At 37.4% G+C, this 23,515-nt stretch overlaps 1 non-coding gene across 1 annotated transcript; it reads right to left on the minus strand.

Annotated features, from left to right (window-relative positions):
* Window positions 1–21,554: 21,554 nt before the first annotated feature.
* Window positions 21,555–21,626, minus strand: Trnad-guc (transfer RNA aspartic acid (anticodon GUC)). The gene has a single exon. It is a non-coding gene; the product is annotated as a tRNA-Asp (tRNA).
* Between the last annotated feature and the right edge of the window lie 1,889 nt (window positions 21,627–23,515).

The raw sequence follows: 23,515 nt of genomic DNA on the forward strand, positions 1-23,515 counted from the left end.
TCATAAGGTTTGGAGATTAGCAAACAGAGAAATGGATCCTAAAAATGTACACCCAATCGTGAAGCATATGGGTAGATCCATAATGGTATGGAGGTGTATGGGAGCCTGTGGTGTCGGAAACTTCGTCGTTATTAAAGGCATATTAGATAAATATAAATATATACAAATATTAAAAGATAATTTGATGCAAAGTGCGGAAAAATTAGGGGTAGGAAAAAATTTTCTGTTTCAACGAGACAATGATTCGAAACTTACTGCAAATATTGTAAAACAATGGATCATATACAAAGTTCCCCACATCTTAGAAATACCCCCACAAAGCCCGAACATAAATCACATAGAACACTTATGGGCGGAAATTGACAGACAAATTAGTAAATATAATATTAGCTCGAAAGAATCATCAAAAACCACAATTTTGGAAATTTGGAGTAATATAAAAGAAGATATTACTGAAAATTTAGTTGACAGCATGCAACGGCATTTACGAGCTGTGATAAGTGCTCGTGGTGGTCCGACAAAATATTAAAATACTACATTTATTTAAAATTTCTATTTTGAATTTAGTCGTTTGAATACTTTTGTGACGTTCATTAAATAAATGTTATCAAGAAATATTTCATAACTAGTGTTGATACTATAAAAGACACTTGAAATTTAATATAGGTAATCATGATTCTTATATGTTATTATAGAAATAAAAGTGTTACGTAATTTATAATATAACTCATATTTTTTAACCTTCAAACTTTTTATTTCGGAGCGTTCAAATACTTTCGTGACTCACTGTAAATGCAGTTTTCTAAACCAGCTCTATTGCTTTACTTTGTTACACTTACTTATTTTAATTTATGTAATAATACAATAATACAACGCCTATAATTGCTATCGAACGTTCGCGAAATCGGTTATCATGTCAAAAGTTAGAGTCGCGACCGATCAATAATCGGACTGACTGCAAATCGAAACTTCTAAAAGCATTTTCGTTATGGAATATAAGAATCGCGGTCGATCAATATGTTTGTCCTTTGATAATTGAAGTTTCTAGAAGCTTCCCTCCATGGAAACTGTTTTTTTCCATGGAAACAAACAGAATTATACCTGAAATGCTAATGAAATGAATTGAAAGAATGTAACATTTGTTGAAATTATCATTTTCAATGAGGTGAATAAGTATATGGAACTTAATATTTTATAGAAAGAAATGATAATGTATTTTTAACACATTGTCTGCCATGATAATCATTGATGAACGATACTTTAAATTTACAACGTATTGCAATATTGTTTGTAATGGATGAATCCTAATACTTGTAAAATTATAAATAATGCTACTTTAATTAGGAATGCTATCTAATATCTGGTACAGCATTGAATTATCGAATATTTTTAGTTTCACACTAGAAACTTGGAAAATTGGTATGATAGTCAATGTATTTAACATACATATTACATCCTGCCTACTAGCGACGACCGTATATCTGTAATAGAGTGGATAGGCTTTTTTCGACCGTGTACTTAAAGTGTTGGAAGAGAAAATTGGTCTATAGAACGTTACGATAAATATGAAAAAGCAATAATAAGGAAGTGTAGTGGTAACATTCAGATAAATAGATATAAAAACAAGGAACATTTAAGTAATTACGTATGAGATTAGATGATGGTTCTATAATAAAGAATTCAAAGTACTGTGCTGTATGCATTATATACAAAATGTCGAAAACAATGTTCTATTCCGTACATATAAACCTTGAAATTGGATAATTATTCAGAATAATTATTAAAATTTGAATAATTATAGTCATATTTTATGTCATATCCACAATTAATGATTTCAAGACGTAAGCAACTACATATATTCACGTGGATGCATGTAACTCTTAGTAGAGTAATCACAGGGGGACCAAGGGGGCGACATATTTAGTCTACTGTAATGAAAAAACAATTTTATTTGTTTTTATTGGAAACAACAATCTTGTGATACTATCTACAGTATAACAATTGTCAAATGAAATAGCCATTAAAGATTTTACTAGCTGAAAACCAAGAAAAATGACATTGTAAAAATTGTAATTAATTTTTTTATTTTAAAAATAAGCATGGTAGTTTAATTTTTAAAATAAAAATTCTTTATGTCTATTGTGATCTTTGGGGGAGGGGGATATACACAATGATCGTCCGGGTGGTTTAACCTCTAGTTAAGCTACTGGTAACACTTAGAACCATAACTATACTTTACATATTACATGTTATCCTTATTACAAAATAAAAATGGTCATTTTATGTTCTTAGGGAATGTGTAAGAATAGATTAAAGGAATTTCCTGCATTAATAATTAAAAATTTCAGTTACATTGTAATCAGTAAAATGCATATTATCAAAAATGTGGCATAAAGTTAGCGATAATATGAAATAATGTGTCAATCACAGCAACCAAGCTTTGAAGGAATTGGAAAGATGTAAATATTAAAAAAAGATTATTTTAATAAATAGATTGTAAGAAGAATAAATAGGAGTGACTTTGTGATTCAGTTATATTTTAAGAGTTGAAGAGGCTTTATTGTCCAAAGTTAAAAGATTAATCTTGCGTATCGTTTAAAATTCAAATTATAGTAAAAAACAAATTGGTCGTCAGACTAATGTTTTACTTTCTGTATGAATAGTTGAAATATTTTTCAAACAAAACTTTTACTACAAAAAGAAAATCTATTATGTTTGAAATATCGCTCTAAAAAAGGTAGACTCGAATTTGCAAAGAAATACGTAAACAGAGATTATAAAAAGAAATTTAATCTAGATTGTACTGGTGGATATTTGTTTTAACATCATGATTTGCGAAAACAAAAATTTTTATTACGCAGATAGTATAGAGGAGGATGTATCATAATTTGAGAAGCTATAATGCTAAATAACAAATTAATAATAACGATTCCATTGTTTTATGACACTATTCTGAAATAGATATCATATTTATTACTTTGTTACAGCATCCAGTTAACAAAATAAATTAGTGGTCTGGCATAGGAGGAGGATTTAATATTTCATGTCACGAATAAGAATGGTGTACATACATAATACTATGAAATTATATTTGTAACAATAATTTTGCCTATTTCTCTTTAACTGCCATGCATTTATTTAAGTGACACAACTCGTATCTTTTTTTTTATAAACGAGGATGTTTTTACACTAGATATGTAATTTTTCAAAACAAATTCATAAACTTTCATCAAATAGAACCTATTATGTTAAAAATATATAGAAGATAGTAGTTTATGAAAAATATCACTGCGTTTAATCAAGCGTTGTCGGTTGTATAAACTAAAACTTAAAATACTAAGATTTAAAAAATTTATATTTTTTATTAAAGATACACCAGAGCGACAAAAAAATTACAAGAAGTAATTGATTTTATAATAATAGAGGACTGATTTTGCTCAAAATTAAATTAGATTTTGTGATGAAAACAGAACCTAAATATAAGTTTCATTGAAATGCATTTAGCTTTTTACACGAATATTAATAGACATACGTACATATACACGTACAATGAATATTTTCTTTTTTTAATAGTCCAAATATCATAAGGGGATTATCACAACGTGTTGTTTTGAAAAATATATTCTCGATATTTTTATAGATTACAATACCGTCCGTATAGGTCCGAAAGCAAAAATGCGTTTGCAGCATTTATACCATTCTTGATTTTTGTCTTATTTTAAACTCTAGAATCATCCTCTAAAACGCAAATTAACACAAGTAGGTAAATGTATTATACGTATAGAAATCGTTTACTAATAACGTTATGAACAAAGAAAATGACATTTTTATAAATTTTGTTATAGCGTTTACCATTAATTCTATTTTTATTCGTTTACAATACACTGTTTTTTCAATAACGTTTAAAAATATTATTACAATTCAAATATACAATACTAATTATTTAATTTTTAGTGTATATTTATTTTGTGTCTAAAAAGTAGAATTGTATAAAAGATACTATACCAGGAAACCTTATTTAACATAAGTTAATTCAATAATCTGTAACTAAATTGCCATTGGTCAATGTGTTTATTAAATGATTCGATCGTTGCATTTTTATTTTCATCAATATAAAAAATATTAATAAACTCACTAATTCATGCATGTTTAGCTACGAATTATTGAATTAATTATGTATAATATTAAGCAATATGTACTATGAAATTGTTTAATTCGTTCATTGAATTTATTTGTTGTAACATTTATTGTAGCATTCAGAAGATGTTAAGATTTCTACAAATTTTTTAACTTGAAACAACTGGAGAAACAACTTTAGTACCTATGTTTAAATATTATCGAAGAAGTAAATTAAGATATTTGTATGCAATTAGTATCCACAAATGAGTAATTCTAAAAAATCACCCAGTAGATAGTGAAAATGCCTTTCAAGGATAGAGTCACGCAATAAGAGAGTGAGTAGTGGTGGCAACGATGCTAGTAGTAGTAGTAGTTGGTTTGATGCCAATGAACGAGTAGGTTGGCATAGGTTGGGGTAGGTATTCCGTTTGTATAATGTACCTACTCACTCGTATCGGACTGTCTCTGTGATACGAACGCAGCCTCGGGCTTATTATATATCTCAATCTCTGAATACTACCGACTCTGTCGAAATTATGATTACCCGTCACTCTAGAGTTTCGGAGAAAACGAATGCTTCACTGTTTCCTTTCCTCTGAATCTTTTCTCTTTTGCACCTTTCTATTTCACATACATTTGTATTCACATAGTTCTAATAATTCAAGTAAACCTTTGAACTTTAAGTAAATTACATATGTTTACAACAGTGGATGCTCGCGCTCATTTTGAAGAAAACTTGAACAGATATGTGTTCAAAATTTGTATAGTACTAAAATTTGCTTCTTTCATTCTTCACTAAAAAATGTAAGTAAAGATAATGCTTAAAAATTTACTGCACTATACAGTTGCATTCAAGAAAACAGCACATATACAAAATTTGTGAAATACTTAAAATCATAGTTAAGTATTCCATAGAAACATGTTGAATTCACATAAATCTGTTTTGTTTAGAATCTCCTTTACTCGTACTTACTAACACTTGTTTTTATATTCTTTCTTTATCTAATCCGCTGAAGAATGTTAATTTATTCGATTGTGTATATTTGCACGCACTCTGCACATTCAGTTTTTATTTTCCTATTAATGTCTACGTACCTACTATATTTTAATAAGTGTGTCAAATGTTTGGACTTATTTAAGTTCATTGATATAATAAAACGTGTATCAAAATATAAGAAGCGTAAATAAATAATGTTTGAATATGTCCGTTGTGATATGTACTGAATCTCACATGTAAAGATGAAAATGTAACAAAACGATGCTGAAAAATTTCGAAATATATAATTTAAACAATTTAATAAACAAGTTCAACAAGCTTGTCATTATTATAAAAATATTACATAGAAATTGTGAAGAGAGGGCGAAATATGTAAAAGTATATTTTTGACGCCTCCTTTTGCACAATTTAAAATCGGTTTATACTGTACTTAATATTTTAATCCAAAGGTAGTTTAAATAACCATGTTTGTATCAATTGCATATAAGTGCATACTTAAAAATATTTAAAATGTAATGTAAATTGAATAATAAATACATTAATTTAAACTTGTATAACTATGAAGTGAAGACGATCATTCTTGTCGTCCCTTAGAATTCATTCCGGAATTTATGTACATATGTATCTGTATATATGGGTTGCTATACTTGAGTTTAGAGTTTTGTAATGAATTTTACTTTTAGTGTTTCATTGTTTCGTCAATCTGTTCCAGAATAGTTAGTATGAGATTCATAAAGGAAGAGAATTCAAAAAATCGACAAAAGATCCATTTGTCCAAAAATTTTGGAGGGAACTGCTATGTAATAAGAATGTAATGTACAATCAGAAAGAGTATACGTATTTCTTGCAAAACACATTTTTGTTAACGAAAACGAAGATTGAAAACCTTATAAAAAATTCATTCTTCGAGGATGACGAATCTCCGCGTCGATAAGCGTTGAGGATGAGAAACAAAAGGCATTGTGTTCGTTTCATCCGCTCGAGCGGTCTACCAAAGAGAAACGAGAAGGTGCTGGTATCGTAGCGGTAGTGAAAATCGAGGAACGATATTCATCGGTAGCTCCGAACGAAGTCTTCCTCGGTTGAAAGTCGACCGATGGAAAATCGTGAAAATGATATGCTGGACAATGGGTATTGTTCGAACCGATCGCCACGTCTGGCCTCCCACCATCGTTGCTTTTCGTCTCTGGTTACTCGAATCGGTAGCTTCGTCGAGAACCTGAGATTCGTGAATCGTTCTTCTAGAAAACGAGAGTCCAGAATTTTCCTTATTCTTCTTACTGTCTGTTCATCTTTCGTTTGCATTCGTTAGTCAACACTTTTCGGAGGTCAACTCAACATGACGTTATTCTAATTAAAATAATTGTCACGTAGAACGTACTCTTAATTAATGATTAGTGATTAAACCATGTTCAAACTATTACAAACTGGGGAAACAAATTATATATCATAAAGATAGGCGAAAAATATGCATGATATGTTGCTTGATAGTATAATATAATTAGTAACTATAAGTCATTGAAAATTTGTGTTATGTTTTCCCATAACTTCCTGTCATTTCTTCTACTTACAATCGGACTGACGAGGATAAAATTCATAACTTAATTAGGAGAAAAAATTAGTAGAAAACTCGAAATATGAGTAACATATTAACTTATGAAATAGAACCACTTAATTGTATAAGAATGTGCACATATTTGTTCGTATGTGCAGTGAAAAAAAACTTTTTAAAAGTATTTAGTAACTGAAGTGGAGAAATGAATTTTATTCGACAATCCTCAGTAAAAACGTTGTTGGGCTGTTTAATAAGAACTACCACAACGATATCTGAAGTTCGGTTTATGTCATTGTAAAATTTGGTCGGATCATGAAGGTACTTTGTATTTTCAATTGAGACCAAATAATGAAACTATTACGTCTAATATAAATTCTGACCAATAAAAATATTAACAGATTTAAATATCATACACAGGGTGTTCGGCCACCCCTGGGGAAAAATGTAATGGGAGATTATAGAGATCAAAATAAGACAAAAATCAAGAATACCAATTTGTTGACTGAGGCTTCGTTAAAAAGTTATTAACGTTTAAAATTCCGCCTGTAGAATGCCAATCCGCGAACAGTTACGTCCGCGCAGAAGGTTGCGGCAGGCCAGTGTTAGTGGCTCTTACGCAGCATGAAAAATTCTACCCATCGACTTTATCGACAGCCTTAGATTTTTGTCCACTTATGGGAACGCGAACACCTTTCGTTGAATAAGATTCAACCTGTCTTATGAAAATCGAGAACGGGATATCAAAACTCGCTCGACGAGATTTTCACAGCGAAAGAGTGAATGCACAAAAATCACCCACACGCGATCATACACGCCCCACGATTGACCACAGTGTTTGCAAATGTCTACAAATAATTCTTTCAGGCACTAACCGCAGTGCAATTAAAAAAAACATACACCGCGATTATGTTATTCGTGAGTGGCTATGTGTACGTGTACCACGATTGTTCTAAGTTCCTTACGAATAGAACTATTATTAATTTATCAACTACACTTCAATTTAAAAATGTAAAAAGGAATTTAATAAGTATTTACTAATTGTCTATATCACTGTATTTCTTACATGTTACTTAATACATAATTGAATGAAATATGTCTAAAATGTGTCGCTTGAATTGTCTTGACTGATTCTTTTTTACGACTGACTAGCTGGCCGAACCATTGCCAGTTCTGCCCTTTGACTCCTTTGTGCGTGCGTGTGCGCGTGCGTGTGTGTGTGTTCGGCATTTGTTTCTCTGAATCTCGTCGATCGATGGCATAGTCAACTGCTAGTATCATTACATTGTTTAACGTGAACGCAAATCGAAGCGAAAATTTCATTTACCCTACGATTACTTTTTAAATTTTTAAATTGATGTATATTCGAAAAATTAATAATAGTTCTATTCATAAGTAACTCAGAAAAATTGTGATACACGTACACATAGCCACTCACGAATAATATAATCGTGATGTGTGTTTATTTAATTGCATAGTGGTTAGTGCCTGAAAGGATTATTTGTGGACACTTGCGGACACTGTGAACAATCTTCGGACGTGTATGATGGCATGTGGGTGATTTTTGTCCACGACATTGTGTATTGGAAGCATTCACCCTTTTGCTGTAAAAATCTGGTCGGGCGAGTTTTCATATGCCCTTCTGGATTTTCATAAGACGGGTTGAATTTTATTCAACGTAAGGTGTTCGTGTTCCTATAAGTGGAAAAAAATTTAAGGTTGTCGATAACGACGGTAAGTAGAATTTTTCATGCTGCGTGTGAACCACTAGCACTGGTGTTTAAAGACTGCATAATGCCGAGCGATTGTCCCCGTCCGCGATTATCGTTAATCCTGTTAGCGTACAATAATCGGGAGATTATCTCTAAGAGAATTTGTACAGCGAGCAGTGATAGAAAAACGCGTTTATTGCTAGTTTTTCTGGCATCGGTAACGGCTCATTACCTTCGATTCGAGTGTGCTAACGGTGTTGATGATGTCAGTACGGTGAGAGAGTAGTGCGCTAAGAATTAGACGGAAAAAGACTGCCGAAATTTAGACAGCGTCGAGTAACGACTAATTAGAATAACGCGGCCGCGTCTACGGCGGTCAATCCGCGCAGTCCTACGAAGACTTCTCACTAGAGCGGATCGGCTCCCGACTCCACTCGAACAGAAGGATTTACGAAAGGAAAGTTCTAACTGTTTAATATTCAGAACGATTCTGCCTGTATTTGACAGGTGTAGATGTTCAGTCTAGTGCGGGTCCACTGATTGACCTCGCACAGCTGAGAATTCGTTAAACTCGAGAAAAGTGTGGAAATCATCTGCCTTTTCCTTGACGAACGGATCGGTTTTAGATTCGGTCAAGTACGCCCCGGAATCTTGTATGGAATTTCCCAAATCGAGATTCCACGAAATCAATCCTGCGGCAGGAAATCGAGAAAATACACCAGTAGGGTGTTGGATTCCCTGTGGAGTGATCGAGAACATACACCAGTAAGGTGTTCGATCCCTGTGTGCAGAATTGAGTGGTCGTCTCGATCGTATAAACGATTGAGACACAAGAAAGTTGGCAAATTACGTTTCGATTTTCTTGTGATTACCGCCAGGTTGAGGAGACACCTAGGGGAGGCACCTACGTGGTGAGCCGTCCAGGTGGGTCCACTGTAGTCGGGTCGGCGTCCACTAAGGACGCCTGACTTTTTCGGTCTTCGAGTCTTTACTCCTACAGATCCCGCCGGTGTAACATTTAGAGGAGCACCTGTGCGGAGGAGTAACGGAGTCGTGGATCAGGCTCCCACGTGGTTCAAATACTGCTAAGTGCAACGAATAGATGTGCAACGTGCAGTGAACCACGTGTTGTCGGACTTCGTAGTACAACACCTAGCCAATAAGTCGTCTGTTGAAGCAGCTAAGAGCAGCCGCAAATCGACGGTTAGGCTGTTGCACTGCATTGCGTTTCAACGCATAGATTCAGTGGACAGACTCACGGGAAAAAGGCTTTACAACCTCCACTTGCAGCCCCGTCCACAAGGTAATCGACTGCAAACGGCGTAGATAAGAAATTAATTCTTTATCCACGCCAAAATTAAAAATACAGTCTACAAGCGCAGCATAGATACGTATAACGTGTTTACGTGTGTCTAACACATAGCCGTTTTATTCTGATTATAAGAATCCTAGCCTACCTGAACCTGGCGAGTTCGGCGACCGGCACAGACTAGGCAGGCGACGAAATTACAAGGATTTAATTTCTAATTTTCGTTAATTCCTATGTTCCCATTATTGTACAATATATTTATAATTTATTTTGGTTTTCTAATGTTTTTGTTTCAATTATTTTTTTTGTAATAAAAGGTCGGCGTTAAATGCCGACGAAAAGAAAACCAAAGGCTCGTAATAATTTTCCCTGAAAACTCCTCTACCTCTATCCGGACCTCGTCGTTAGAAGCACCAGCTTTTTACAATTGGTCTGCCGCAACCGTCCGCGCGTACGCAGCTGTTCACGGATTGGCATTCCACACGCGGAACTTTAAACGTTAATGACTTTTTAACGAAGCCTCAATTAAGAAATTGGTGTTCTTGATTTTCGTCTTATTTTGACCTCTAGAATTAAAATTATCATAAAATTCATTAAAATTTTTCCCAAGGGTGGCCGAACACCCTGTATACACATGTCTATGTATCAAATAACGTGCCTATTTGTTATTCATATCTTCTACTTATGCTTATGTCTATAAACATTGATGGGAGTACAGTACTATTGGCTTTTCGTAGATCTTATTATCTTATAATCACATGATTAGAACTAATTATAGGTGTAGGACAATACTACCGTCAAGTCATCAATGTTTACAATCATCAACCTCAATAGAAATATGTAATTAGCAAACTGTTCCAACATTTTTTTGAGGATTAAGCAACTTCTTTGTAGTATGTTGTGTATTTATTGTTGTGCCCCTTGGGGTCACCGTATAGTGTGGAAAGTTGGATTCGGGAGTCTTTAAAGAACTGAGGTTCATCGGATTTTGAGCGAGCGGCAAGAAGGAACTTCACTGTTGTAAACGACATGTTGTTTATTGTTAACTTTAATTATCGCAAAAGGCTCCCTGGTCTGTCTCGACACTGCCTTTTATGTGTCTTCCCCCCTCTTCGGGAATCAATCATCGGTCTATTTTCCAGTCGGGGATATTGCGTTCTTCGGCCGCGATTGGCACATATTGCTGACCCGCGAATTCCTTTGTCGTATCGCGGGTCGACAGATCCCAAATGGGAACGTTGCGCTTCCGCGCTTAGCACACCTTGTTGATTCGCGAATTCCTTTAGGTTAGCTTACCACTAGGCTGTCGCAAGTCCACGCACTCGTTCGGTTGTCCAGGCAGCAGGGGAGGTGAACCCCTACGTGACGCGTTCCCAAGTGGCGGATAGGGGCAGCCGTTGGGATGGGATGCGGGGATGAGGTCATCAATCTGAGAAGGCTGGTGGTCGCATCCTCGCATGGCATCCTGGAGATCGGAGCGAAAGCTCCCGCGTACCAAACACCGATATGAATGCTTTGCGTGTGTGAATGTGTGTGTGAGTGGCCCGGGGCATGGGATATTTGCTGCGGGTTTTACCTAAGGCTGTAGTTTGGCCAGTTAACTGCGGATGAGACCATCGGCCAACGTGGTCACCCGGCCGGCGGCTTAGTCCCAAGTCACGGGGCCGGGGGGGACCGATTGTCCCCCCGGGGGATGGGCGCGAAAGTGCGGGCACGGGGAGGATACCGGAAGAATGCTTCGAGCGATTCCCGGTATCCTCCCAAAGCGTGCCGAAGGGTCACCGTGGGGTTTTTAGTGGGTAGGTCCCGCGCCTGTCGTTGTACGGGCGCGGGGAATCCCACACACCCCTCCCACCTCTCCCCAAGGAGGTGGGAGGGAGTCTTTCGAAGATTTTCCCCACGACAAAAAAAAAAAAAAAAAAAAAAAAAAAAAAAAAGTCACGGGGCCGCAGGTGCTGGTGACCAGGCGTCTGCGGTTGAGTGGGAATGCGGTGGAAGAAGTGCCTCCCACCGGGAGAGGCCTGAAAAGGCACAATGCGGTGGGGGACTCTGTGATGTCTCACTAGAGTTCCCGGTCCCTCGCCAGGCGCCTGAGGATGGTCACAGTGGAGTTCTAGCCGGTAAGAGTCCGGCACTACCCGCCGGCCTTGCCTTCAGGTGGGCCCGCGGGTATCCATGAGGATTTCCTCACGTACAAAAAAAAGAGTGTCCCGCGAGGCACAACATTATCAATAACAGTGTTTGGAAAAATATAGTTGTTTAATTTTCCAGAGTAGAATTTTTACTACTATGATAAATGATTAAAATAGTACGAAACTCTTTCGTCACATATATGTAGGAGATTTGTATTGAATATTTGTGCCACGCTGTAGTTTTGTTAAATGTTAATTTATGTGCAAAAGGTTTGGAAGTGTTTTGTTCGAGAAGGAATGGGTAACCAGGGACAGCGAGAAAACTAGGAGTTGGAAACGAGTGATTGTGAAAGAGAGACGTGATTATAAGTTGTGTTGCCAATTAATATGATTTGAATTTGTGTTGTTAATTGTTAATTGCTAATTTGTGTGTTCCTAATTCGTTTATTACAATTATATTCTTTGTATATTTGTTCCTCAAATATATTCTCTCCGTTAAATCCTACATATATATTTTGGAATACTTCAGAAATTTGTACTAAGTTAAGTAATCATATCTACATTTAACTGTATTTTAACAACGTAACATAAACTCAAAATTACAATTGATATTATTTTCATAACTAACAACTTACCCATAGTAAAGAATTTAATGTTTCAATAAATGACTTTCTATATCTTATACCTACATAACGGAATTATTCATACAGAGTACTTTAAATTATAATGAATTCATCAATAAAATTTGAAAATCTAACTTTGAAATTGTGAACATTAAACCGTATTCTTATATTTTGGTGTACCCGGTGTATTGCTGCGGTGTATACAAGGCCCCTCTCCCCGCGCGGAGAGGACGTTTTCTGTTTATGCGGACATGTGTAACGGCTCCCGGAATTCAGACAAGCGACAGTAGTCGTAGGTAACGCCTCGAACCATCGACAAGGTCCCCTATAATTATTATATTTCCCTGCACGCCTTTTGTTCTTTCTTTTTGTTAATAAAATATGTGTTCGTGATCGTGAAAGCGACCCAAGTCATTACGTATCCTACAAATTTAAACTTTTCTTTTTTTTTATAAAAGTATAGAAATGTATTAAAAATTTTCAAGTTTGTTACTTTTATATTGTATCATTACATTACATTATTCTTAATAAATATCCTTTTATTACACTTTTTATCACAATTTTTTATAATAAAATACATGTTACCTGTTTATTTATATTGTTATTGTAGTAAATATCATATTGGGTAAACTGAGAATATCTTCAGACACCTACATATTTGTAGCAGTCCCACACGGGAAAAGACAGGAATCGTAATCAAACACTGACGTGATAATATATATATATATATTTAAATGAAAAATCACACTGAACAAGCATAAAGTACATATATTCGCTTGTTCCAGTAGTTGACGCCTACTCGATTTAACGAGCTTGCTATACCATGCCCCGGACTATACTTACCTAAAACGTGCTGTTCCCCCTCGCAAACATGAAATGTAGCAGTAACAACGCACTAATCCAGAAAAGGATATGTTCTGATTGGGAAGAATAGAAGAACCCCTGGGAAAAATTTTATCGGAAGATTTTAGAGGTCAAAATAAGACGAAAATCAAGAATAGTAATTTGTTGATTGAGGCTTTGTTAGAAAATTATTAACGTTTAACGGCAATCTACGAACAGCTGCGTGCACGCGATAGTGGTTCTCACACAGCATGAAGAACTCTACTTACTGAGGTATCGATAGCCTTACAGTTTTGTGAATAAGAACTACGAGGACTCAACATATGGATGACCGCGGAAAATTTCTGAATGTAGTGGTCGTACTATTATTCGATTCATTAAAAACAATCCGAAAATGAGTGGAACAAAGATCGCTGAAGAGCTTAAAAATAATTTAGACATGACCGTATATTCTAGTGCTGTGTGATATTTCTTACGAAATCAAGGTTATTATGGTAGAATAACTCGAAGAAAATATTACATGAATGAAAGTGTAGCGGCCATTGTATAGTCATTACGCCCTTGCCAGAGTATGAATGGGAATGGAATGTAAGGCTAGTTTTAAGCTTTCTATTTTTCCATTTTCCCAGGGTCTCGTGCGAGCCTGGTCGTCCTGTTAAACACTTGGCGACTAGAGCCGTACGAGGCGCCTGTTTTCCTTCAAGGTTTCACCTGGGTCTCGAACCACCCCGATTCGGGCCCGGCGAGCCTCTTGTATATAGGAAGTAGATGTTAAGAAAGAATGGACATTCCGTTAGAGACGTCGTCGTGAGACAGTCTGGTAAAGACGTCGTCGTAACACAGTCCGGTAAAGACGTTGTCCCCGTAAACAGTCTGGTGAAGACGCGTAATCGCGGTTCATAGTATAGAGACATTATATTAACCTACGTGTGGCTGCGTGTGACCCACATCACTCACGCGCGTAAATAATAAACAGTAATAATTGTAGGATAGCTTGTTGGGTTATTATTTTACCCCCTAGTCCACTCAAAAGAAATAGGAAGAAGAGAGTTTTGGAAGAGGGTCGTCTTCATGGATGAGAGCAAATTTAATATTTTTGGCGCCGATAAACACTTTACAGTGTAGAGAAAAAAAAGATGAAAAGGTGAATTACATTTTATTGTCAGAATAATGGATCACAAGATGTACATTAATATTTTAAAAACTCATCTTCATTCAATTATTGAAAAAATGAGTATTTAAAATAATTTTGTGTTCATGCAAGATAATTATCCTAACCATACCACTTACAATACAAGAATGTGGATTGCATATACATAATACATCAGCACATTTAAAAACACCCCTGCAATCACCAGATATAAACCCTATTGAGCATTTCTGGGATTATCTGGAACGAACAATTCGAAAACATACAATTTCATCTAAAACAGATTTAAAAAATGCTTTAATCAACGAATGGAATAATATTATTAATAAAATCACATCTAAGTTAGCTAATTCAATACCTAGAAGGTTAGTTGCAATAACAAAATCAAAGGGAAATCCTACTAAATACTAATTATAAATATTAATTATACAATTATTTTTTGTTTTTATTACAAATGTTTAAATTACTTGTACACTGGATAATGGCAACAGAACTATACGAATACTTATTACGCGTTCATGTCTGTTATTTTAATTCTACAGACTTTGGAGAATACACGTAACATGTTTCTTTAAAAAATATTTGTAAGAAAAGCTAAAGCTGGATGTCCCCGAAGGAAGGCTATAGGTCTTGTATATGTCATGGTGGGCCATGCGCGCCGGGCCCGATGATTTCGACGACGTAGTATCATAAATTTGAGACCCCCGAGGACGTTACAGCGTGCCACCCTCGAAAAGGACTTTCTTTTTGAAAAGGGGAGGGCAGTCTTCGTCAGCCATCGTGTTGGGAAAGAATCTCGGCAGTCCCTGTGGATTGCTGGCTCGTGCTTTCAATAAATATATACAGAATGAGGCACGTAAAACCGGCCACCTGAATAACTTGGCTGCTATTGGTGGTAGGACAAAAAGCATTAGGCCAAAATTATTTGGTATCAAGAGGCTGATCATCCGATGGTATGTTTTTTTACTTACATTCTGATAGAGTATTTCAAAACGAATACAATGACCTATTGGAAAGATCATTCCTGGTCTGGGTTAAAGGGTAAACCACTGTGAAAAACAAAAAATTTTCTCTTAATCTACATGAGTATAGCTAGAGAAATAAGTAGGGGATTTTTGAAACCTTAATTTTTGTGTGATTGGCGAATATTTGAACTAAAAAGTTCAATTTTGTACAAAAAATGGGGCAATCATTTGTCAATGAATAATGTTAAAATTAACTTATTGAAAACGCCCTACATCTTACATATTGTTTAATAAACATTATTATTCAGTACTTTAGTCGTAATTAGTCACTGTACGAATACTTTTTACACCTACTGTATATTATCGATCGAAAACTATCGAAATATTGGCCTACTTAGCTGCTGCAATCATCATTGACGGATTCTATTCTATCCTAAAAATTTATGCGACCACGTTGGGAATTATTAATAACTAAAATTTTTGCTGACAACCGCGATAACATCTGGCGTCGAAAGAAGCTCGAACAGCTCGTAGAACTGCAGAATCGCCTCTGCAGGAGTTCTAAGAAGAGGAGAAAGGGGAATTATATGGCCCTGGGATAGCTGATTAGCTCTAAGTTTAATACAAACTTATTATATATACAGCTAGACAGTAGATACTTGAAACTTCAAACGCGTTTTTTTTGAAACTGTAGAATTCTACCTCATCGACGGTAAGGATAGTTATTACACATGTGTTGCGCAAGCGCAATGTTCGCGTAATGAGAAACATTGTAATTCGTTACAGTAGAAGATAGACCGTTCTGTTAGAAAGTTGTAACCGTATTGTAATATACCTTATTGTTAATACTTTGAAAAGTGATGTTATCATTAGAAAAGTCCCGATTACAAACTCGCACCCGACGATCCACAACAAATGGTAGCAGATAGTGGTTACTGGTTCGGAGAAGTAGTTCCGAAATAAAAAGATATAAATATAGAAATCCGACACGACACGTGGTCGAGGCGGTTGGAAAAGCACGTGGGGAACAAAGGAATAATGGCTGACGGACTAGCGATACCGATCAGTAAAATTGACCCATTAAACAACAATAACTATTACGTGTGGTCCCTCAAAGTAAAATCTATATTAAACGCTAGAAACTTGTATAGTGAGATAAACAACGGAGAAGTAAACAGCGAGGTTCATAGCAGATCCGAGAAAGCCTATAGAGCCACAAGAGGAATACAAAATAGGAAGAAAAATTCTACTGGTTGCTACATATACGGTAAGAGAAAATATTTAGCCGGAAACTGCTATCACAGGCGAGATAGACCTATGAATACACAAGGACGTGAAATGCATAGAGGTATCTATTGTAATAATACAAATAATAATAATAACAATAGAAATTATAGAAGTTATCGGAATGAACAAAATAATATGACAACGCAAAAGACAGAGGAATGTACATTTCAGTCGTTTAGGGAGAAGACTGTGGTAGCATATGCAAAACTAGACAAAGAATTGAGAACAATATGGACACTGGACTCGGCTGCTAAGTCACGCATATCACCGAATCTGGAGTGAATGTACATCGTAAGACTCTACAAAACAAATATAAAAGTGGCCGAAAATAATAAAGAGATAACCTCGACGGTGAGAGGTGACATAAAGTTACATACCGCGTCGAGAGAAAGATCTAGGATTGTTACCGTGAAAGACGTCCTTTTTTTGTACGTGGAGAAATCCTCATAGACACCCACGGGCCCGCCCGAAGAGAGGGTGGGCGGGTAGTGCCGGACTCTTACCAGCTAAAACCTCACGGTGACCATCCTCAGGCGCCTGGCGAGGGACCGGGAACTCTAGTGAGACATCACAGAGTCCCCCACCGCATTGTGCCTTTTCAGGCCTCTCCCGGTGGGAGGCACTTCTTCCACCGCATTCCCACTCAACCGCAGACGCCTGGTCACCAGCACCTGCGGCCCCGTGACTTGGGACTAAGCCGCCGGCCGGGTGACCACGTTGGCCGAAGGTCTCATCCGCAGTTAACTGGCCAAACTACAGCCTTAGGTAAAACCCGCAGCAAATATCCCATGCCCCGGGCCACTCACACACACATTCACACACGCAAAGCATTCATATCGGTGTTTGGTACGCGGGAACTTTCGCTCCGATCTCCAGGATGCCATGCGAGGATGCGGCCACCAGCCTTCTCAGATTGATGACCTCATCCCCGCATCCCATCCCAACGGCTGCCCCTATCCGCCACTTGGGAACGCGTCACGTAGGGGTTCACCTCCCCTGCTGCCTGGACAACCGAACGAGTGCGTGGACTTGCGACAGCCTAGTGGTAAGCTAACCTAAAGGAATTCGCGAATCAACAAGGTGTGCTAAGCGCGGAAGCGCAACGTTCCCATTTGGGATCTGTCGACCCGCGATACGACAAAGGAATTCGCGGGTCAGCAATATGTGCCAATCGCGGCCGAAGAACGCAATATCCCCGACTGGAAAATAGACCGATGATTGATTCCCGAAGAGGGGGGAAGACACATAAAAGGCAGTGTCGAGACAGACCAGGGAGCCTTTTGCGATAATTAAAGTTAACAATAAACAACATGTCGTTTACAACAGTGAAGTTCCTTCTTGCCGCTCGCTCAAAATCCGATGAACCTCAGTTCTTTAAAGACTCCCAAATCCAACTTTCTACACTATACGGTGACCCCAAGGGGCACAACAATAAATACACAACATACTACAAAGAAGTTGCTTAATCCTCAAAAAAATGTTGGAACAGTTTGCTAATTACATATTTCTATTGAGGTTGATGATTGTAAACATTGATGACTTGACGGTAGTATTGTCCTACACCTATAATTAGTTCTAATCATGTGATTATAAGATAATAAGATCTACGAAAAGCCAATAGTACTGTACTCCCATCAATGTTTATAGACATAAGCATAAGTAGAAGATATGAATAACAAATAGGCACGTTATTTGATACATAGACATGTGTATACAGGGTGTTCGGCCACCCTTGGGAAAAATTTTAATGGATTTTATGATTTTAGGATTTTATGATAATTTTAATTCTAGAGGTCAAAATAAGACGAAAATCAAGAACACACTATAGTGGCTTTCGCGGATGTCATCTTTCTGAACGATGCGCCACTATAGTGGCTTTCGCGGATGTCATCTTTCTGAACGATGCGCCACTATAGTGGCTCTAAACTCATAGTTTGCTCACTCTGCCGTATAAAGAAACAGCCACGCGCAAAATTCAGCCGTGCCTAAGTTGTTAAATAAAACCCGCGGCAATTATTCCATGACCCAGTCCACTCACACAGGCAACACATTCATACCAGTGTTTGATTCGCGGGAGCTTCCGTTCTGACCTCCGCGATGCTATGTGAGGATGCGGCCACCAGCCTTCTCAGGTTGATGACTTCATCCCCGCATCCCATCCCAGCAGTTGCCCCTATCCGCCACCTGGGGACGCGCCACGTAGGGTTTCACCTCCCCAAAATAAAATTGTTCATTAATGGCCCAAGAGAATAATAATGATGAAGGAAAGGAAGAAATGAAATACCAGAAGATGCTATGGCACAGAAGACTTGGACACGTATGCGAAAATTACCTTAATATTACGAAGGATAGAAACCTCGTTAGTGATCTAAATTATAGCACGGAAAAATTAGGAATTTGTGAACCATGTATACTAGGAAAATTAACGCAAGCACCACATAGAAAAGTAAACGGATCAATGGCACGTGAACCGCTAGAAATTGTACACATTGACTTATGCGGCCTCATGCAAGTGCAATCATTATATGGGAATAAATATGTACGTATTGATCGACGACTATATAAGGTATGCCCAGATATATGTATAATAAGGGCGAAATGTGATGCATTTAATTGTTTTTTGGAATTTATGGACAGAGCCCAGAATGAAACCGGTAAGCACATAAAAGAATTCAATCCGATAACGGCCGCGAATTTGTTCATGCAAGATTCGAAGAGTTATTCAGGCAGAAAGGCATAAAGCACTAACGAACGATATCCTACAGCCCAGAAAGCAACGAAATAGTGAAGCAAATGAATCGGACGCTACTGAACAGGGCGCGAGCCATGCTAATAGATGCGCAGCTACCAGATATGTTTTGGGCAGAAGCCGTCATGACTGCGGCGTATACAAGAAATGTAACGCCAACGGGAACTGATAAAGTTACCACACCACTGGAGGAATGGATAGGGAGAAAACCGGCAGTCTCATATTTAAAAGTATTTGGCAGTATAGCATACTACTATATTTCAGAGAAAGCCATAAGTAAGCTAGACGCTCGAGCGAAAAAAGGAATATTCGTAGGATACGCAAGAGATTGTAAGGCTTGAGGGGGCCGGTGGTTCAATGACAACTCCAATTAGCTACCCCCAATTATAAAAGTTTATTTAGTGTAAGGATGTAGCCACACGTAGGTTATTATTAATATGTGATACACCGACCGTAATCGCAACAACGTCTTTAACCGACTGAGCCTATACCGACGCAGTCCCACTAACCGTGATGAACAGACTGCTCATCTTTACTTTGACTCACTCGAATATACAGGGTGTCCCGTAAATGGTGTAAGAACTGGAAATGTGAGGTAGCTGAGACGATTCTGAACAACAATTTCCTTTGCAAAAATGTCGGATGGGGCTTCGTTTTTGAATTATTAACGAAAAACACTGACGAATCACGACGCGCGCCTTCCGCGCGCTCAGGGCCGCCCGAACTAGGAGAGTCGACACGTCAGGTAAGTAACAAGATCTGCATTGAAGATGCGTCAAGGAACGAATACAAATAATTATAAATACTACCACTCTTTAAATATCGCGTGAGTTCGAGACGTAGAAACTCGGCCACGATGCTCGTATCTATTGTGCATTTGCGTAATTCTAGATGATTGTGCTGACGTCGAATTTTTTCGTCAGATTAGTATACCGCGGCCATTTACGTGTTTTTGCTAGCTACCTTCACTGGAATTCTCGGGTTTTAGAAAAAATTCTAGGAATGGTGTTGTTACCACTGACAGAGAGAGAGAGAGAGAGAGAGAGAGAGAGAGAGAGAGAGAGAGAGAGAGAGAGAGAGAGAGAGAGGAGTCGGAGAGGGAGAGGGAGAGGGAGAGGAAGATGGAGAGGGAGAGGGAGAGGGAGAGAGAGAGAGAGAGAGAGAGAGAAAACAGATCTATCGGAAAAAGATTGATAGACGAAACGCGGCAGTGAGATCGTAGAAATCGAATATCACCGACCAGAAAGCAAAAATAATACAGACCACTTGCTATTGCGCTAAATGGCCAGTTAGCTCTTCCTTCCAGGCACACTAGACTGTCGCTAGAGCGCGAGGTAAGCAGCTGACGAGCGCGCGAATGTTGACTTGTCCGCAAAATATTTATTTGCCGGAATCTTTTGTTACAGAAAGCCTCCGCAGCAATAAAAATTGGAAATAGAAACAGGAGACAGAAAAGAGGAGACGAAGCCGGAGACCGAGCCACCCTCCAATAATTCTTTTAGTTTCTCATTTTGTTGAGTTTTTTATTTTGTACAGCTTGTATATTCTTTGATACTTTTCTAATAAAAAATTTAATTTGAAGAAACTTGTAACAATTTCTCACCCTGTCTATTCCCCTCCATCCGGACCCCCGTTATAGTCCCTTAGTAGTACTCTAACATTTGTGGCTACCCGACGGGGAATCGAACTCCACTCCGGTCTTCCGCGTAACAGGTAGAGATACTGACCACTTTTTTTTTTTTTTTTTGAAAACATACGTTTATTGTGCCAGAACAATTATAAATATATATACAATGGTACAATAAACCTAAACGTACAAATGGTTACATTAAAACAATATATACTTAGACTAATGGCTCAGCGCAGAGCACGCGTAGTCTTAACACTAGACTATAATTACTGCACTTAATGCTACAGTGAGTGTAATATAAAGAGGAATTTCTTATAGTTAGCTGGATTGGGATTATGTATAGAAAACGGCACGAGGGAAAAACTATACTTATGTGGTGATTGAAAGGAGGATAGGGTAGGGAATGGGGAGGATGTTAGTTATATGTTAATATAATAAAATAGAACTTTAAACTAAGTATAAACAATAAAATTCAAAAATAATACTCTCCCCGGCGGGGAATCGAACCCCGGTCTCCCGCGTGACAGGCGGGGATACTAACCACTATACTACCGAGGAGGCCGCGCTTGTTATAAATAAATAAATGGGACAGTAGATACTGTCTGTGTTAGTATAGTTATATAGTTTGATTGTAACTGTGGAGTAGTTAAGGTCGGTTTAGAGCTACTGAAATTTAAAACAGTTGTGTTTGTATGTGTAATACAGTGTATCTTAGGTGTACTCGATTATGATCTATGGTATGTTTAACTGGACTGCAACCACCAATATTTGTCAGTGTTGTGTCTATGTTTGTCGTTCAGGTCTATCGTCGAAAGTCTGTAGTTAAAATGTATGTCGGGGTCGTCGAAGTATGTGTTTACGTCGTATGAGAGTTTCTTGTCGTAAGTTTTTCTATTGATATGGTAGATGATTGGTATGTTAACATTGTTCTGAATATATCCTGCGCTGTCTAAATATAAAAATGATTCCGGTGGGGTGTATCCTGTCAGTCGTGTCTTGTCGTGATATAATGGATTCGGATAAGTTGGACCGTAAATTAGGCTATTGAGTTTGATTCTACGCGCGCTAGACCAGTGGTTTCGGATCAATTTAAGCATAAACAAATCTATTCTAATAATTTTCGCGTTTTCGTATAATTTGTAGTTGCTGATCATTCTAGTGAAGTTAGACTCAGGTGTTCTGTATGTCCCTAGACAAGCTCTGAGGCACTTTCTCTCGAAAAGTCTTAGCTTTTCCATAGTACTCGCGCTGACGTTAAACCAAATAGGGCAACCGTAGGTTAATACGGGCCGGATTAAAGATTTATAGCAAAGGATCTTGACGGATGTGTCAAGATCCTTTGAGTAAAAGAGGCGTTTATGAGAGAAGAATGCCTTTTGAGCTTTGTCTATCTGTATTTGTACGTGGTGATTGTAGTTCAGTTTAAAGTCCAAATGTATGCCTAAATAGCGAACGATGTCTTTATGGGGTAACTTGCGGTTGCGATCATTGCTGTCGTATAAGTGAAATTTTGTGCCATGCTTGCGTACGTCTGCGTTCGCGTCGGAAATGCTTGAAATATACGGTCTAAAGAGAATAGTTTCGCATTTACTAATGTTAATTTTCAATTTCCATGTGTGGAAGTAACTCTGAATTTTACCGAAGGTGTTCTGAAGTTCGTTTTGTATTACGGAAGGTTTATTGTGTCGAGAGTAAATCAAAAGGTCGTCCGCGAAAGCTATTGCTGATTTGACGTTGTCGCTGTTTAGGTCATACATTTGCAGCAAGTCGCTTATAAATATATTGAAGAGCAGTGGAGAGTTGACGGTGCCCTGTTGAAGTCCGTTGGTGATGTTGAAACGTTTGCTGGAAATAAATTCGCCGTCTGTAACAAAAAAGTTTTTACCGCGTAGCATACACCATATCAATTTGACGAAATGTTTGGGAAATTCTTTCTTAAGGAGTTTGAAGAATAGACCATCCAGCCAAACTGTGTCGAATGCTTTTTCGAGGTCAATGAAAATCGCACCTACGCATTCGTCTGTGAGATACTGACCACTATACTATCGAGGAACACTCCAACACAATCACTGCAACTGCTACCTCTGCGGATTGAATAAATCAGCCAGCTAAATCGAATTTATTAATTATTAATTTATTATTATTAATATAAATGTAGGAAGATGCTCTCGGAATTTTTAGGAAATTAACCCTTCGTACCCGAGTGACGCTTCTCGCCAGAGTGTTTTAAAATAAAAATAAGAATTATTTTCAGAAAATTAAAATAAATACGGTAAGAACCATTTGTAACCGCTTGCTATTAAAAACTGTACTGGAAAAGCAGATTGGATTTGTGCGTACCGAAACATTCCTCGAATGCAAAGGATTAATAGAGAAATAATTGAAATTCGACTTACCCATTTACCTGCAAGTTAATCTGCTACGCTGACAATAAGGCCCGGTTAGTG

This window comes from Colletes latitarsis, chromosome 6 (assembly GCF_051014445.1).
Source record: "Colletes latitarsis isolate SP2378_abdomen chromosome 6, iyColLati1, whole genome shotgun sequence".
Classification (NCBI taxonomy): domain Eukaryota; kingdom Metazoa; phylum Arthropoda; class Insecta; order Hymenoptera; family Colletidae; genus Colletes; species Colletes latitarsis.